The sequence below is a fragment of the Sceloporus occidentalis genome, unplaced genomic scaffold (genome assembly GCF_023333645.1).
Source record: "Sceloporus occidentalis isolate IW3139 unplaced genomic scaffold, rSceOcc1.0.p SCAF_45, whole genome shotgun sequence".
NCBI lineage: Eukaryota > Metazoa > Chordata > Lepidosauria > Squamata > Phrynosomatidae > Sceloporus > Sceloporus occidentalis.
In genome coordinates, this window is record NW_028317025.1 from 6,769,720 (window position 1) to 6,789,122 (window position 19,403).

The window sequence follows — 19,403 nt, forward strand, 5'->3', positions numbered from 1 at the left end:
GCTTCAACTCTATGAGCACTCTCTACTATTATTACAAGGAAACTATACTTCAAACACAGCTACACTATATAGACAAAAGTATTGGGACACCTGACCATTACCCCAACTAGGACTTTTATGACATTGCATTCTAAATACATAGACATTAAAAAGTAGCGTGTGCTCCCTTTGCAGTTATATCAAATTCCACTCTTCTTGGAAGGCTTTCCACAAGATTGTGGAATATTTCTGTGGGAATCTGCCCATTCATCCAGTAGAGCATTTGTGAAGTCAGGCACTGATGTTGAAGTGACGAGAAGTCCTGACTAGCAATCTCAGTTCCAGTTAATCCCAAAAGTGTTTGACAGGGTTACGGTCAGGGCTCTGTGCGGCCAGTCAAGCTGTTCCTCACCAAACGGCTCCAACCATGTCTCTATGGACTTAGCGTTGTGCACTAGGGCACAGTCATGCAAGAATACAAAAGGACCTTCCCCAAACTGTTCCCTATAAAATGGAAGCGTAGCATTGTCTAAAATGTCTTGATATGCTACAGGGGACATACCAAGACATTTTGGACAATGCTATGCTTTCAACTTTGTGGGGACAGCTTGGAGGAAAAGCCCTTTTCCATTCCAGCATGACTGGATTTAGAGTTGAAGTTTATGTCAAAGGAGGAGAACTGTTAGAACAAGGGGCCATAGTCTAAAACTAGACAGTCAGAGGTATAGATGTAACAAAAGGAATTTTTGCTTTATAGAGAGGATGATAGATAAATTCTTCTAATGTTCAAGCTGTCTACTGCACTGCAATTGTGACATCTAGATGTGTTAGGTTTTATGTTTAAACTTTTATTATTTTCCAAACTTTATAATTAATTTTTTTTGCAATTTATTTGGGGCTAGGTGTAATTTGTGCAAGTTTCAGGTGAGCACATATAAGTTCACATGCCCTCACATGTGATCAGGGCCGGCCCTACAATGGAGCCGAGTGGGGCAATTGCCCCAGGCGGCACTTTTGAAGAGGCGGCACTTTGCTGCCCCAAGCGGTTTTTTTTGTTGTTTTTTTTTTAAGCGGAGGAGAGAGAGGGGCGCCGAGTGGTTTTCGCTTACCTGATTCTCTGCGAGCCCTCTAGCTCAGTCTCGGTGCCGGCTTGTAATGCTGAACGCCGGAAGTGACGTCAATTTCCGGCGCTCAGCATTACAAGCCGGCACCGTGGCAGAGCAGGGAGACTCGCCGCAGGACTGTTTAAAGTAAAGGTAAGTACAAAGGGGGGGGGTAGGTTAGATAATGGCGTCGGTGAAGTTTAAAATGGCGTCGGCAGGGGGGGTGGCATTTTAAACTTCGCCCCAGGCGGCATTATGTCTTGGGCCGGCGCTGCATGTGATTCACAACATTCTTTGAATCTGCTTTGAGAGTGTTAGCATGCTAGGGAATTCCGTTTGAGTCTAGTAAGTAGAGAACTTTTTAGTTATTATACCCAATCTGTTCCATTTGTAGATGGCTTCATATTACACATAGCCTTATGTCTATATTGCATTTGCAATTGATTTTTTTTTATTTTAGGATCCAGGACCCCTGACTATGCAGCCGAAACATTCTTTAATGAACCTGTTGCCCTTGCTGATTATACAGTCAGTCCAGAGTTAATAGAAGGTTAGCTAATACAGGAATATTTTCTTTGATAAACTGTGCAGTATATATAACCATATGTGGGGATACAGTGAACAAATATTTAAGTGCTAATGCCCATGTGCCCTCTGTTTTGTTGGTCCTACTTAAAAAGTGACAGGCATGATATATATTTGTATTTATTAATAAAGCCAAAGCCTGGTGCTTATATCCAATAAAGAATATTCTTCTTAGTGATTTGTTAACCTTTTACCTTTCAATGTGAACCACATCCACAAGTGGACCCCAGGAGCCAACCATGTATAGAGTCCCCTCTATGCTGCTGCTTGTGCTTCTGTAGTGGGGGAGCCCTGTATAAAATCAAACTATAGAGAAACTTCAAAAAAGAGGACAAATGTGCACCAACCCCTAGTTATTTGACACCCCCCGAAAAAACAGTGATTTATTTTATTAGCTTTTAATGCCTAAAGCGGATATTTGCAGATTACCGAAAAGGCCATATATTCATAGTTCAAATTAGATTAAACCATATTTTTCTTTTGATGGAATGGGATCTGAAAACTAAAAACTATGTACTTCTCTGGAAAATTGTACTGATGAAATGCTACTCTACCCAGCATTGTCCACAAATAGGTCGATGGCTGTAGCCTTGAATGATATGCTAAAGCAGCAGCTTCACCTGACTCAGAGCTTTGTGAATATCGCTCGCCAAATGTACCTTTCAAGTGTGAACTCACTGGAGAGAGAGGTGTACCACTACACCACGCTGGAGGAAACCAAGGAGGTAAACACACAGCCTTATCTCACGCGCAGTGTGGAGGGATGGCATTTGCAGCAGCATGCATTTTAAACATATGGTCTCTATGTGCATACTAATGATTGCTTTTGCAATATGTTTATTTGCACTATGCTGCCCATTGGGATTAAAATGTACTGGGTAATTACTTCATGCTGCACATAATTTGTAATGTTTTATTCCTTGCCTACAGTATATCCGACAACAGACATCTCGAAAATGGAAGCAGCACCTTGAAGTACAAACTGAGAGCTGTTACTCTGCAGCAGGACAAATGGAGCGGTGACAACTGCGTGTGCCCTCTAACACCATCGGATGGCTGATCTGAACCTGCAAGCCTAAAAGCAATCTGAAAGGACCACCCCAGCCCTATTTTCTTGTAAGATTCATATTAGAGTCCGTTTTGCATTGGCTGCAGCACAATTTACCTTATGACAATCAGTGCATGCTTCCTATACTGAAAGCAGGAATTGCATTTAAGTATGCATCCTGCAGAGTAGCACACAGTCATTCGGGCTACCAGAAGCAAATCACTCATATGATTGACAAACATTGACATGCAACTAGCATATAGACCGGTCAGCCATAACATTATGACCACCTGCCCAATATCGTGTAGGTCCCCCTTTTGCCACCAAAAAAACTCTGGCCCATCGAGGCATGGACTCCACTTGACCTCTGAAGGTGTGCTGTGGAAACTGGCACCAAGCAGCAAATCTTTTAGGGTAAATCAATGTTTATTGGAGTTTTTCAAATATGTGGGATACAGAAAAGAAAAGGGAGGGGAGCAAAAACCGTGACATCCAAGTTGTTACACATCAAAGCAATGTCACCCCGACAACCCTCCCCCCGACAATCGCCCGCACAGCGACAAAATAGCAACAGGAGACCCTTGACAGACACATGGCCTGAGCAGCACGCCAAATAAAGGGAGTGGGGTGCCTCAAAGGCTGCTAACTTCAGTGCTGCAACGAAGGGCGCAAGAGAACAGCCGAAGAGTGGCATTAAGTGCTAAATGAGCGCAACTACCGCCGTAAAGGCGCCAGTAACGGAGCAGCCTGGCAAGGGGAATCCCTTCACGGGCACTCGGCCCACAAAACAGCAGAGAACGGGGGGGTGTCGAGCGGACAGAGTCGAGAATGGTGTGTGATGGAAGGCAGGCCACGGGGGCCAAGAGAGAGAGGGACAAACACATGGGGGAAGAAAAAAAAAAGGGGGGGAGGGGTGTTGGGGCCAGAGGAAGGGAGAGGACTGGGGGTGTGGACCAGGGCGCTACATCATGTTCGGGCAGGGGTACAGGACGTAGGAGCTGTAAGTTAGTCCGCAGACGCCTGGGACAGAAGTGAACAGGTGTGAGGGCCAGAGGCATAGGCCAGCCAGTGGTACCAGGTGTGTTGATATCTCTCAACCGCATTTGAATCCGACAGGGCCGATTCCTCCAATGAGCGTTTGTCGTCCACCCGGAGGAACCATTCCCTAAAGGAGGGGGGGAGGGGTCACCCCAGTGTAGAGGTATGAGGGCCTTAGCAGCCATGACCAGGTGCCTAACAACTGTGCTTTTGTACCAGGAGAAGGAGAATGTCATGTGTTGTAGGAGGTAGAACTCCGGGGTGAAGGGGAGGACCTTGTCAGTGAGGGACTGAGCACAGGCGTGTACGGCGGACCAGAAGGGATCAATACGGGGGCAGTGCCACCAGAGATGGAGGCGAGAGCCCGGGGACTCTCCGCACCTCCAGCACTCGTCTGTCGACCCAGGTCTGTAGCATGACAACACCGAAGGTGGTCGGTACCAATGAGCTAGCAGTTCATAAGACATCTCCTGGTCTTTAGCGCTGAGTGAGCATCGATGTGTGAAGATACATATCTTGCTCCACTGTTCCTCAGTAAGGACGACCTACAGCGCCGTCTCCCACTTTCCTATGAACACAGGGGGTGTAGGGGTCAGGGCGGACAGGAGAAGGCTGTACAGTTTGGAGATACCGTGGGATAGAGGGGCATCCATCGCACACAGGGACTCGAAAGGGGAGAGGTCTCGCAGCATGTTATGCTCCCGCGCTAAAGAGTGGTAAAAGTTTCGCAGTTGCAGGTAGCGAAGCCTGTCCATCAGGGAGGCCGTCCCCTGGCCGACAAGGTGATCCAAGGGCTTGAGCCCCGTAGGGGTTAAAAAAGATCGGAATCTCGGGATACCCTCCGGAGCCGCAGCAGGAAAAAGATTGAGTCCCAACCCAGGCGGAAAGTCGGGGTTATCTCTGAGCGGGGTGAGTGGGGAAGGGACAGAGGAAAGCCGTGTAGTGCGGAGCAGGGAGTGCCAGGCCCGTAGCGTAGCGCACAGAAAGGGGTGAGGGGAGGCAAGATGACTCGCCGTAGCCACAGCTAGCCAAGGTAGGGAGGAGATCGGGAGGTCCAGCAACGCGCTCTCGACTCCCACCCACTGCTTGTGGGCCAGAGAGCGGGTCCACTCCACGATGCGCAGTAGATGACAGGCGCGGTAATATGTTCGCGGGCAGGGCAAGGCCACCCCTAGATTTAGGGAGGATCAGCGTAGCAAAACCGATGCGTCGCGATCGAGGGCCCCACAGGAAACGGAGGAAGGCGGAACGGACAGAGGAAAAGAAAGAGGGTGGGACTAAGATCGGCAAGGTTTGGAACAGGTAGAGAAGGCGAGGCATGACATTCATTTTGATGGTATTAACCCTACCCAACCAGGAGATCTTAAGTCTCGACCACTTGAGCAGGTCAGATTGAATCGATGTCAAGAGGGGAGGGAAGTTAAGGCTAAAGAGGCGGGAGAAGTCATCCGTCAGCCAAACACCCAGGTATCTCAGCTTGGAAGGGCACCATGTAAAAGGGAATGAAGCAGCTAGGGAGTCCCTGTCCGCTGGGGGTAAGTTGACATTGAGAATCTCCGACTTAGACATGTTTATTTTAAAATTAGAAGGTTTCCCGTAATCAGAAATCTCCTTCAGGACGACCGACAAGGAGAGACGAAGCCGGGTGATGGTGAACAGAAGGTCGTCGGCATAGCCCAAGACCTTGTGGCTTGACCCCCCTGCCGTCAGACCCTGGATGTCCGGGTTTAACGGCCTGGAGCAGGGGCTCCAAGGAGAGCACAAACAGCAGGGGCGACGGGGCACCCCTGCCTCGTGCCGTTAGATATAGAAAAAGGGTCCGTTGATACAAAGGCGAGCCGTAGGAGATGCGTAGAGCGACTGAATCCAAGTCAACAGACCGGGGGCAAAGCCCATGTGCCGGAGGGTAGCTAACATAAAGGACCAGTCAACCCTATCAAAGGCCTTCTTGGCGTCCGTGGAGAGGAGGATAGTGGGTAGGTTTGAGCGCTTGGCAAAATGGAGGAGGTTCACAGCGCGAATGGTGCTGTCCCTAGCCTCACAACCCGGGACGAACCCCATCTGGTCAGGGTGAGCAGCAAATCTTTTAAGTCCTGTAAGTTGTGAGAAAGGGCCTCCATGGATGCATCCTGGTGCCATGTGGGTACCTTGACTGGTTTGCGGCTACGCAGCCCCATACACATCCACTATGTGTTCTGATACCTTTCTATCAGAACCAGCAATTTGAGCTACAGAAGCTAGTCTGTTGGATTTGACCACACGGGCCGGGCCCCCCTCTTCCCCATGCAGCCTTGGCCGCCTATGACCCTGTCGCCGGTTTTCCTTTCTTGGACCACTTTTGATAGGTACTGACCCCTGCAGTCCGACAAGAGCTACAGTTTTGGAGATGCTCTGACCCAGTCAGAAATTTGGCCCTTATCAACGTTGGTCAGATCCTAATGCTTGCCCACTTTTCCTGCGTCTTACACATCAACTTTTAGGACAAGATGTTCACTTGCTGCCTAATATATCCCACCCACTGACAGGTGCCATGATAACAAGATTATCACTTCACCTATCAGTGGTCATAATTTTATGGCTGATTGGTATATATGCGATTCGCTGCTGCTACTACTCATTGATTTCCGATGTGCCCTGTAAGTATGCTTGTTCTTTACATTTCCTGGTTTCAGTAGCATTTAGAACAACTGATTTTGCTGTATTGGTAAAAAAAAAATGAAGTCTTATTGGGCCAACACAGACAAAGCTGTAGAGTTGCATAGGTTTTTAGATGACTCTTCAGTTGGAATTTGTTTGGGATACATGTGTATAGGATGAGTTGTTACATGGACCAAAGCATTTTTAACACTTATATGTTTCAATGATTTAACCCCTTAAGGACAACGAGTTGTCCTTAAACCCATTAAAGACAATGTGAGCCTATAGATGTACAGGCTTTGTCGTGAAGGGGTTAATTTACCCCACAAGTTATATATTGCAAAAGTGTTAAGTATGGCAAAACAATCTTAAAGCGGGAACAAAATGCAACAATGCCCCACATACAGGTATGCCGTACCTTTGGGACACTATGGGATAAAAAACTGGAACGTTCACCTTTCCGTTTTAAAGGTTGTGATTTATACATCGCTTTGTTGTACCCATGTTCCATTTGAGACAAGTTAACCCAATAAAATGTATATATTTTTTTAAACTAGACAAGGCAAGACATTTTTTCTAGGTGCATATTTCTGTGCATTACTCATTACGCCATAACTCCCATCACTGTATTCTGAGCCAGACATTAACGGTGGTACATAGAAACAGAATTTTACAGCCCATCTAGTCTACTAATTTTTACCCAGGGGCGTACCTAGAGTGTTTGGCACCTGGGGCGGATCCTGTATGTGGCACCCCCCCACACACACACTTTAAAACTGCATAGCTTCTACCGTTATATACCGGCGCAGACACTGAAGGTGGTACAGCATAACACTTACTGTTATCATTATATGCTGAGGCAGACATTGACGGTGGTACAGCATAACACCTATCACTATATACTGAGGCAGACATTGACTGTTGTACAGCATAACACACCTACCACTATATACTGAGGCAGACAATGACGGTGGTACAGCGTAATCCGAAAATGCAGCATTTACCTGGCCGAAACCGAATATGACCCCCCCACACCATAAAATCTAACACTTTTATGTATAGTAAGTAACACACCAAAATAGGACAAAACAATTAAATAACAATATAAATATATATATATATATATATATAATATATATGATTGTTAACAGCAATCACATTTCTATCATGCCCAGGCATACCCAGATTCCAGGATGTACTCGCAGACTTGTTATGATAGGAGTATGATTGCCCTATCTACCCCTTCTCACTCCCTTTTATCCTACCTACCCCTTCTCACTCCCTTCTGCCTATCTAGCCCCTATCCCCCCCGTCTCACTCCCTTCTCCCTATCTACCCCCTCCTAACTATCTACCCTCTCCCCCTTTGAAGTTCACTTACCTTTCAGGAGTCCTGCGGTGGGGGTGCAAGGCCTCTGTCTCCCAGCTCTGCCACTGTATGGAACAGTATAGAGTGATGGGAGTTATGATGTACTAGAGCATAATTATATAATGAAAAATACATTGGAAATGGTACAGCATAACACCCATCACTCTCACACACTTACCAATCCGCACACATGCCAATCCGCACACATGCCAATCCACACACACCAATCCACACACACACCAATCCACACACACACCAATCCACACACATACCAATCCACACACATACCAATCCACACACATACCAATCCACACACATACCAATCCACACACATACCAATCCACACACATACCAATCCACACACACACCAATCCACACACATACCAATCCACACATATACTAGTCCACACATATACTAGTCCACACATATACCAATCCACACATATACCAATCCACACATGTACCAATCCACACATGTACCAATCCACACATGTACCAATCCACACATGTACCAATCCACACATGTACCAATCCACACGTACCAATCCACACGTACCAATCCACACGTACCAATCCACACGTACCAATCCACACATACACCAATCCACACATACACCAATCCACACATACACCAATCCACACATACACCAATCCACACATACACCAATCCACTCTAACTCACTGAATGCTTTCCTACCTTTCCTCTTTTCTCCTTACAGCTTCTTTTCCTCCTCTTCGCTCCTCTTCTTCAGTTCTTCTGTCTTCTTCCGGTTCAGTGGGCGCGGCTTCAGTGTTGTGCGCTGGGATCTGACAACAAATCCCGGCGCACAGCAGCTGTTGCCGCGCGGATCGCAAGGGAGCGATATCGGAGGTCTTTAACAGACCTCCGGCTCCCTTGAGTGATTTTAACCCGGGTTAAAAGGGAGCCGGAGGTCTGTTAAAGACGTCCGATACCGCTCCCTTGCGAGCCTGCTCCTCCAGCGGCGGACATTACTGTCCGTCTCTGGAGGGGTGCCGGCAAGTTGGCACCCCCCTGATGAGCGGCACCCGGTGCGGACCGCCCCCCCCCCCCGCTAGGTACGCTACTGTGTTTACCCTCATTGTGTTAGCCCCCACCACTTTGGCAGGGAGGTTGTAACATTTATCTACTACCCTCTCAGTAAAGTAGAACTTCCTTACCTTACCTTACCTCTAAGCCTCTGATCCTTTAGTTTTAGACTATGATCTCTTATTCTGACATTGCTCCTCCTTTTAAATAAGCTTGCCTCCTGTATTTTGTTAAATCCCTTTAAGTATTTAAATGTTTCTATTGTGTCTCCCCTCTCTCTTCTTTGTCCGAGCTGTACTTATTAAGATTCCTTAGCCTTATGCATATAATTATTGTTTCAAAGGAAAGCCCTACTTGTGCTGAAAAAAAAAAATTGTGGGGGTGCATTAAACGAGTTAGTGGGCAATCACAGTTGAATAAAGATAAAAACACAAAAACTGTTCTGGTCAATTGGCGCAAACATGGTAAAAAACCCTGGTCCTAAAGGGGTTAAAATCTCTGACCTCAACCTTCCACTGAATGGCAGACTGACCTTATGCATACCTGATGGCCTGTTTTAACCTTTTACTGTCATCGTGGTTATATGCGTTTTTCCTTTCACACCAATACCAATTGTCACACGGGTTAAATTGAATTGGCCGGCTTCAAATATATCCTAAATAGGATGTGGGCGGATCTACCATATGTTTAAATCCCAGCTTGAAAAACTAAAATGCACATGTCCCTAATGTGACGTTTTAGCCACCTTTTAACAACCAACAAGCTTATGCATGGGTGTTTTTACTGTATTTACATTACATGTATTTATAAAGCTTCCCTGAACAGGTGGGTTTTCAGAGAGGTTTTGAAAGTTGCGTATGAGGCAGAAAGTCTGATGGAATGGGGAAGGGAGTTCCATAGGAGGGGTGCGGCGCAGGTGAAATCCTGAATACGGGAGTGGAAAGATGTAGCAACAGTAGAAGATAGCCGCAGGTCATGAGAGGAGCGAAGGGGGCGGGTAGGGGTGTATTTGGATAGGAGGATAGAGATGTAAAGGAGTGCAGAGTTGTTGAGGGCTCTATAGGCCAGGGTCAGAAGTTTAAATTTGATTCTGGAGGGTATGGGGAGCCAATGAAGTGATTGGCATAGTGGAACAGCGGATGAGGAACGGCGGCAGAGGAAAATTAGTCCAGCTGCAGTGTTGAGGATGGATTGAAGTGGTGAAAGGCAGGAGAGGGGGAGACCGGTTAGTATGGAGTTGCAATAATCCAGACGGGTTATCACAAGGGAGTCAATTAGTAACTTTGTGGTATCTTGTGTGAGGAAAGGGCGGATTCGGGAGAAGCAGCAGGATTTGGTGAGGGACTAGATGTGAGGGATGAAGGAGAAAGCAGAGTCAAGGGTGACACCAAGGCAGCGAACCTGGTCTGTTGGTTGGATAGTGGAGATGTCAACGGTAATAGAGATGTCAGGAAAAGTGGACAGAGCAGATGGCGGGATTACCATGAGTTCGGTCTTAGAGATGTTGAGCTTTAGGTAACGGGACACCATCCATGATGCAAGTCAGTTAGGCGAGTTAGAAGAAAGGGGGAAAGGTCAGGCGCAGAAATATAAATTAGGGTGGTGCATATAGGTTCTACTATAGCGAGGGTTACGTTCAATGTCACCTGAGCACAGAAGGAGTAGGATACAGACAGATAACAAATGGGATTGTGATAAGTGGGCATTGGATGCCTTCACTTGAGAATGGTTAGTGGTATTGGGGTATGAAGAAAACAGAATGGCATATGAGCTAATGTGGGCTGATAGTAGACGGGATGAGATATGTGGATTGTAGAGGGGTTGTCAAGGGGTGCAGAGGCTGCAGTAATTGTAAGAAGAGGACATCTTAACATGTACGGGTTCATAGTAAGGATGGAGGTGAAGCAAGCAAGTGCTTATGTGGGTTACCTGCTTTCAGCAGTGGTACTTGATATGTCGTTTACCTCCTGTTTCCCTCCAGTGTAACTCTTAACTATCCACTTGGGATGAGGAGTCCACAGCAGCTACGTTTCCAAGTGAGGCCTAGGAATTTATAGGGCTGCCTCGAGTGGTCAGATAAGGAGGCAGATGTTTCACACCTTGGCTTACAATTAAGATAGAGGGTACCAACCCTTTGAGAGCAGCAGGGTATGGAGACAGGCAGGATACAGACATACCAGGTGGAAAACAGGGGTAACAGCAGGAGATGAGGGGTTCAAATGAAATATGTTATATTCATGCCTGTAAGAGGAGATATTGCTGAACACATATTGGGGTGTTGTTTGACAGTGATTCATACAAGGAGCTGTTAATTCATATCGGAAGTACAATGTGCTGGTGGTTGAATTAGTTCATGGAAATTGTTAAAATACTATCATCTACCAATAACAAAAGTTATGGTGGGGTAAAGGTGATGGAAAACCCTTCCATGTAAAATTAAGGGGATAGCAAAAGCATTATTAAGCACTCATCTACAGTCGTGGCAAACATTTTCACAAAGTTTGGTGCCTCAGTTTAGATGATGGGAATTTGCATACACTCCAGAATGGTATGAAGAGTGATCAGATGAATTGCAATCAATTGCAAAGTCCCTCTTTGCCATGAAAATGAACTTAATCCCCAAAAACATTTCCACTGCATTTCAGCCCTACCCCAAAAGGACCAGCTGACATCATGTCAGTGATTCTCTCGTTAACACAGGTGAGAGTGTTGACGTGAAGGCTGGAGATCACTCTGTTATGCCGAGTTAGGATAACAGACTGGAAGCTTTAACCACTTCACGACAAAGCCCGTACATGCAATGCATTCGCGTGAAAGCCCATACATGGATCGGCAGCTTTTCAATATCCACGGAAGCCTCAAAAGTGAGGCTGGCCGTGGATCATGGGAGGAAAGCCCTCCCCTCCAAATGGCCAAACCGATCATCATCGAACTGGCTGAAACAGAGCAAGTCAATGGAGCCCAGCACAATGTGATTAGTAAAATCATTTAAAAAAAATTCCCCACTGTCACCAAAAAAAAGTTTTTCTATGAGCAAGTCCTACAATTAACGCTATATCTTCACAAAAATTGTTGCATGGAAAGAGTTCAAATATTGGCATTTTAAGTGCCCATAGGCTTCCTAGTTTTTAAAAAAAATATGATTTGATTGGGTAAATTGAATTGACCGCGTTCAAAGATATCCCATATAGGATATGTGGGCAGAATTTCAATTTGAAAAATGCACACCTCCCAAATGTGGCTCAGGAGATGTTGTTTAACACATATTGGGGTGTTGTTTGACAGTGACATATACCTGAAGTACAATGTGTGTGAAAAAAATACCAAAAAAAATTACTACCATAAAGCTTGACAAAGGCTGGTGGTAGAATTAGTGCATGGAAAGGGTTTAAATACCAGCATTTTAAATACCTTAGGGTGTCTAGCTTTCAAAAATATAGGGATTGATGGGGTAATCTACCCCATCAAACCCTATATTTTTGAAAGCTAGACACCCTAAGGTATTGGCCAGCTTCAAAGATATCCGAAATAGCACATGGGGTAGAATGACCAGATTTGGGGAAAAATGGTTTTGAAATAGCAAAACGCTACTTTTTATTATTGCCCAATAACTTGCAGAAAAAAACCATAAAAACATTGGGTATTTCTAAACTCAGGACAAATAGTAGAATCTATTTAGCAGGTGTTTTCATTAGTTATTGCAGGTGAGTAAAAGATGTTTCAAAACTGAGAAAAAGTCAATCCCCTTCAATCCCAGGGGTTTTCGGTACCTCAAGTCCCAGAGCAATTTTGCCATTTTTGGCAGTTCAGCGATTATTCTCTTTTCCTGTGAATAGTGTACCCATGTAAACTATATATTGTTTTTTCAAGAAGAGATAGAGCTTTCTTTTGATACCATAGTTGGATGATTAGCTGAAAATTTAGAATGAGAAATTTAGTAAAAACTAGCGAAAATTAGAAAAAAACACCAATTTTTTTCCCTCTGAATCTCTGAATCCCCACAAAATTAGGTAAAGTGATAGAAAATCCAGTGTCCTGATTTCAGAAATACCTAATTTTTAATTTTTTTTTAAACTTCTTTATTCCACGGAGAAGACAAAGCATAAAACAGAATAGGTTTACAGCCAGACATTTTGACATGTTGACAAAACTTGACATTTACAGAGACAAGTAATGTACAGTTTCAGTATAACATACAGTACAAACAATGATCTGGGAGACCAAAAGTAAGGATAAGTGGAGGACAATCATGAAGGCAAACATAAGGTACAAAATTTTCCCTTCACAAAGATGTCAGTACCCCCACCGACGCAAAACCTCAGGTCACAACATGCATCCATCCCGCCCATCATTAAGATCAAAAGCCCGGGACAGGGAGAGTACCTCTCAGGACCTGAAGGCAGTACCATTCTGTGGTATTAAATGTTTGGTATAACGACAACCTGGTATTACTATCCAGCGTTGCGATAAATGGGGACCAACGGTTAAACAGAAATTTAACCTTGCTTTCCTTATGGAGAACGGCTTCAAGCCAATCCATCTGAAACAAAAGGCGTAATCGCGACAGGACCATAGGTAATAAAGGTGGCTGAGGAGCAATCCATTGGGACAATATTGCCCGTTTGGCCACTGCCGAGATAGTGAGCAAGAGAGATTTAGCTCTCGCTGCAGAGGGAGGAACATGATCAGGGAATATACCAAAAATTGCCCATTCAACAGAAATTACAAAACGAATGCCCAGAGTATCTGTGATCTACAACTGTAGGGCATTCCAGAATGGGACAATAGAACTGCAGGACCACAAGCCGTGAAGAAGATCCGCCTCAGGTGAGCGGCATTTTAGACATCGGAAATGATCAGCTAAACCCATTAAGAACCGGAGTTTGGGGGTGACATACGCTTTATGCAGGATTTTAAGGAACATTTCACCATAATCCCTAGACACCAAAAGTTTGGAATTGCGGGAGTACGCCTGGAGAACTTGTTTTTGACACAGATTTGGAAAATCAGTTTTCCAGGAGGCAATACCCGCCGTATGGGTCTCCCAATCGATAAGTGGGCGAAGCAGATTATAGATTGTAGACATTGTGAGCATTGGGGCAGACGATAATATCGTGATCTGGTCTAAGGGGTGGTTGGAGTTAGCCCCAGAGAGGTGGGGAAGTAGCGCATTAACATAGTTACGGAGCTGGAGGTAGTGAATAGGATGAATTAGAACAGTAGGGAATTTAGCTTGGAACCGCGAGAACGACAACAGTTTACCCTCTCGCGGGTCAAGGAAGTCACCAACGACACGACCCCCCACCCGGGCGAGTCTTCTAAAGACAACATCCTCCCTCCCGTGTTGGAACTGCGGGTTGCAAACCAGGGGCAAGAACCGGGAATAATGGACCTCCAAGCCCAGGCGACGTCGAACACGCTCCCAGGCCTTTATTGTATGATACAACAACGGATTGGCGACCACATCGGGAGGTAAAGTACTTCTAGGCTGATGCAGGAGAGAGGCCAAAGAAATGGTAGGAAAGAGTTGCTGCTCCAGGGTCACATTGGTGAACCTAGACCTGCCACGCAGCCAATCCGCCACAAAGCGGTAGTTAGAGGCCAGAGCATAGTCTAATAGGTTCGGCAAATTCACCCCCCCCCCGTTATGAGCAGGCTGTTGAAGCTTCACCAACGAAATTCTAGCTTTTTTGTTGCACCACAGAAACTTACGCAGCAGCGCATTATGATATTGGACATCCTTCCTCTTCAAGGTAATGGGCAACATGTGAATCGGGTACAGTAGTTTGGGGAAAAAGGCCATTTTGTATAAGTGACATCTACCTAAGAAGGAGAGATTAAATTTGGACCAAGTTTTAAAAGAGTCTTCCATTTGACGCAACAATGGGGAAAAATTTAGTTTGTAAAGATGTGCCAGATTTATGGGGATGGTAAGGCCTAGATACTTCAAGGAGGGAAGTCGAGTCCAATTGAAAGGGAACGCCCCCCCCCAGCCACGTTTAGCCTGCGGGAAAATGGGAAGCGCTTCGGTCTTAAGCTTATTGATTAAGAATCCCGAGGCCTTATGAAATTGGTCAAATAGGGTAAGTAGATGAGGCATCGCCGCTTTGGGATTGGAGAGATATAACAAAAGATCATCAGCAAAGGCGGCAACCTTCAGTTCGACAACACCCACCCCGATTCCCTCAAGCTCGGCGGAACGCTCAATAGCACGAACTAGAGGTTCAATCGCCAGATTAAAAAGTAGAGGAGACAGGGGACATCCTTGGCGAGTACCCCTACCCAAGGAGAACCAGCGGGAGTTCATATTATTCACCGTAACCTGAGCCACCGGGGAATGATACAACGCTCGAAACATTTGTACAAAAGGCAACCCGAAATTATGGTATTTGAAAAAACTAACAAGGTATGGCCAGGAAATTCTATCGAACGCCTTATCAGCATCACAACTAAGTAATATAGAGGCCTTGCTGTTAGTTAGTTTGGCAGTAAGAATAGCTGAGATAAGGCCCCTAATATTTTGAGTAGAGTGGCGCCCTTTAACAACAAATAAGTGAGTGCCATTAGAATAGGTTGCAGTCTAGAGGCCATAATCTTGGTGTATATTTTTAGATCTTGGTTCAAGAGGGAAATAGGGCGATAGGAGGAGAGCAAGGTAGGGTCCCTGTGTGGTTTGGGAAGGACTATGATACGGGAGGCCGTGAAATCCCTCGGGGGGACCTTCCCCTGCAGAAATCCATTATAAACATCAGCAAGGTGTGCCGGTAGATACGTAGAGAGAAGTTTATAATATTCGGCTCCCAGGCCATCCGGGCCAGGGGATTTGCCATTAGGAAGGGACTTGATAGCAGCGGCTATCTCAGACGGGGTGAGTGGTTTAGTTAAACGCTCACGGTCCGCAGGTGACAGTTTTGGAATATCAGCCCGCCGAAACATTTGAAGCGCCTCATCAGGGTCATTAGGTTCTGAAGAATACAAATCCTCAAAGTAATTAGCAAAGAGTTGAGTGATTTTAACAGGGTCGGTCTCGACCGACTGAAAAGAATCCTGAAGCCTTGTTACAGCATGATATTTAGATTTAGAGTGACGGATAAGATTGCCCAGAAGCTTGCCAGACCTATTGCCCCAGCGGAAAAAAGTATTACGAGTATAATTATAAGAAAGCTGTGCTTTTTCAGTAACCCAGGCATCGTAGAGGGATTTAATCTCTTTATATTTTTTCAGGGTATCTGGACTAAGGTGGGTTTTATGGGGAACATACGCCCTGGAAAGATCGTCAGTAAGTTGGACTAGTTTAGCTTCAGCCTCTCTCCTGCGTCGCACAACATAGGCAATGATATGCCCTCTCAGAACCGGCTTAGAAGCACCCCAAAACAAATCAGGGTCGTCAAGATGTTCATGGTTATCATCGACATAATCATTCCATTTCGCAATCAGGAATTGTTTAAATGTTTCAGAAGTGTACAAATAATTAGGAAACCTCCAATTACGGGACACCTGATACGGGGAAGCTAGACAGATATCCATCCAGATAGGGGCATGATCAGAGATCACTATTTGGCCTATGTGGGCACCCTTCAACCTGTGCAAAAACGACACCGGTAAGAACAGGTAATCCAGCCTGGAGAAGGAGTTATGGGGGTGGGAGTAAAACGTAAATTGTTTGTCCGTCGGATTAAGAAATCTCCAGGCATCCCGCAAACGAAGGTGATCCAACACGGGTAAGGAGGAGAGCCCGATAGGGCGAGAGGAAGGGCCAGACACATCTAGGGAAACGTTGGCCACTAAATTGAAGTCACCCCCCAGAATGACGTTAGGGGCCGAAATCTCCAGCAACAGTGAGTAAAGTTTGGCCAGAAAAGCGGGCTGATCAGAATTAGGGGCGTATAGATTGACAAAAGTAAAAGATTCATTAAACAATTTAACCTTAAGAATAATGTAGCGTCCCTCCGGGTCAGCAATCTCGGACTCAATAACAAAGGGCAACCTTTTAGAGAGGAGAATGGTGGCACCCCTAGATTTCTTAGTATACATAGCGGAATAACAAGCTCGCAGCCACGGAGCTTTCAGCTCATTTTTAACACGGTCACACCAATGGGTTTCTTGGAGGTAAATAACGTCTGGGTGCATTCGTTTGAGATGGGTAAGTACCTTTTTACACTTAACAGGTGTATTTAAGCCTTCAACATTCCATGATACAATCCGCAAGGAAGAAGGCGCATCACAGCTATTATCAGATTGCACCATAACTACAATAACAACGAGGCCAGGAGGTCACCCGATGCCCTGCTGAGGAAAAGATAAAACAGAAAATGAACCTGGAAATGGCGGCCCAGGAGGGTCCCAGCCAGCCCCCCCAAGTGCCCAGCGGACGAAGCAGAAAATAAAACCATACATCACCAGTTGTAAAGTGCTATGCTTCTCCCATTTTTTCTTTTTTTTTATAAACCGAAACTCGGCACATATAAGTTTGTGCCTAGAAACACAACAGAGTAACCAAAAAAAATAAGAATAATCGAGAATCAACAAAACAGTGTACAATAACCAATAAAGGTAAACCAGAGGATACATATCCAAATACCAATGGATTTCAGAGATCTCAAGCCCTAGGGGAGACAGGCGGAGAGGAGCGAGGCAGAGAAGCAGGGCGAGAGCGAGAAGGAGAAGGGGGGGAGCCCTCAGGCACCGCCGAACTATCATCCGGAGAGGGAGAAGATCTGGATCCAGCGTGAAGAAATTCTTTGGCCGCCATAGGGGTGTCAAAAAAGTAGGCCTGCCCCTCATGGGTAATCCTGAGCTTAGCCGGATAGAGAAGAGCGAATTTCACTCGCTTGTTGTAAAGTTCCGTGCAGATTTCGGAGAACTGGCGTCGTTTGACCGTTACCGCTGCAGAAAAATCCTGGAAAAGTAACAGCTTGTGTTTGTGATAAAAAAGAGCCGTGACCTTTCTATACGCGTCCAGGATCTTGCCCTAGGACGAGACGTGGCAGAAACTGGTGGTTGACCGATGCGATGTACTCTCTCGATGACCAATTCACCCTGACGAAGCACCAGGCCCAAAGACTTTGGCAGCCAAGTCGTTACAAGGTCGTGTAGCACTGTGCCCTTAACCTCCTCAGGCAGGCCAACCAGACGCAAGTTATTGCATCTACTGCGGTTTTCAAGCTCGTCAATACGGTCTTGTAATGACGTGAGTAAATGATCCTGTGAGCGGAGGGATGCAGACATGGAGACGTTCCCATCCTCTATGTCGGAGACCCTGGATTCCAGAGAAGTGATCCTCTTTCCCTGAGAGACCAACTCAGCAAGAACGGCATTGATGGAATCAGACAGTTTCTCAAGCTTTGCATCTAAGAGTGGAGATATGACACCAACAAGGTCTTGAGCCGTCAGCGGGTCTTTTGAGGAGGCATCGGACACGGAGTGCCCCTCCGCTACAGTGGAACCCGACCCAGAAGGTGGCACCGGTTTGAAAGTCGCTGTAGACTTGTCTCTTGCCTTGCTTTGTCTGGTGGATGATTTAGGTGGTGGATCCATATACTTTTCCATGTGTAGATAAGGGCCGTGAGGAACTCACCCCAGGAGTAGGAAAGAATAGAAGAACACAAGAGGATATGACACAAAACCACACTCTATGCACAGATCATTTGGTGGGATGAGATACCCAAGCACATATACATGTACTGATATATCACAAAAACAGTGAGCGTATCACAACAGCAGAGAAAAGGAAAATCTGAACACAAACCCCAAAAGAATAGTAAATAAAGAAGCCCAAGGCCCGCCTCCCCACCTGACTAGTGCCCACCTTAACCCATAAACTAACTAATTGGCAAGCCGAAAAGAAAAAAGTGGTCCGTGGACAGTCATGTGGATGCAGGGCCTTGTGCTATTGACGCCTATCGTAGCTCTCCTCCACATGCGACGCACACCACTTCCAAGTCGGGCCCAAGCCACTCAACCAAACCAGGACCAAAAAATAAACATAAAAAAAATAAAAAATAGAAAAAATCCAAACCCAACCCTACCACCCAACCTAACTATAACCCACCCAGAACCCCTATCTATCTAGACGCAAGGTGCAGCAACACACAGGTAGCATAAAGTCCCGTTTTCAGGAGAGGAGTAGGAGACACAGATCCACTTAATGGCGCAGCACGTGGAGACGATCCATATGTGGCAAAGCCCAAGTCCCAAACCCCACCACCCAACCTAAGTAAAACCCACCCGTACCCCCATCTAACTAATGCCAGGTCGTATTATAAACAAAAAATAAGGGGCAGCTAAGCCAAACAAAAATACAAAGTACTTGCCGGACGGCTGGGTAGGCCCACCTCACCGGCCCTCCAGCGGCACCGAAGATCTAGATGTAAGAGCGGATGCCGGTAAGTGCTTGCGGCAGCGATGAATCGGAGGTCAGACAGGGGAAGTAACCGTGCTCAAGTCGTCCGCCTAGTGATCCAACAGCCACTGCCCAGCGTGATATGCGGGTTGCAGCTGGTCAGAGCAGATGATGGACAGGTCTCGGCGGAAAAAAGAAAGCACCGTTGCAGGCAAAAAATAAAATGGCAGAGCAGAGAAGTCTCCACTTCAGGCC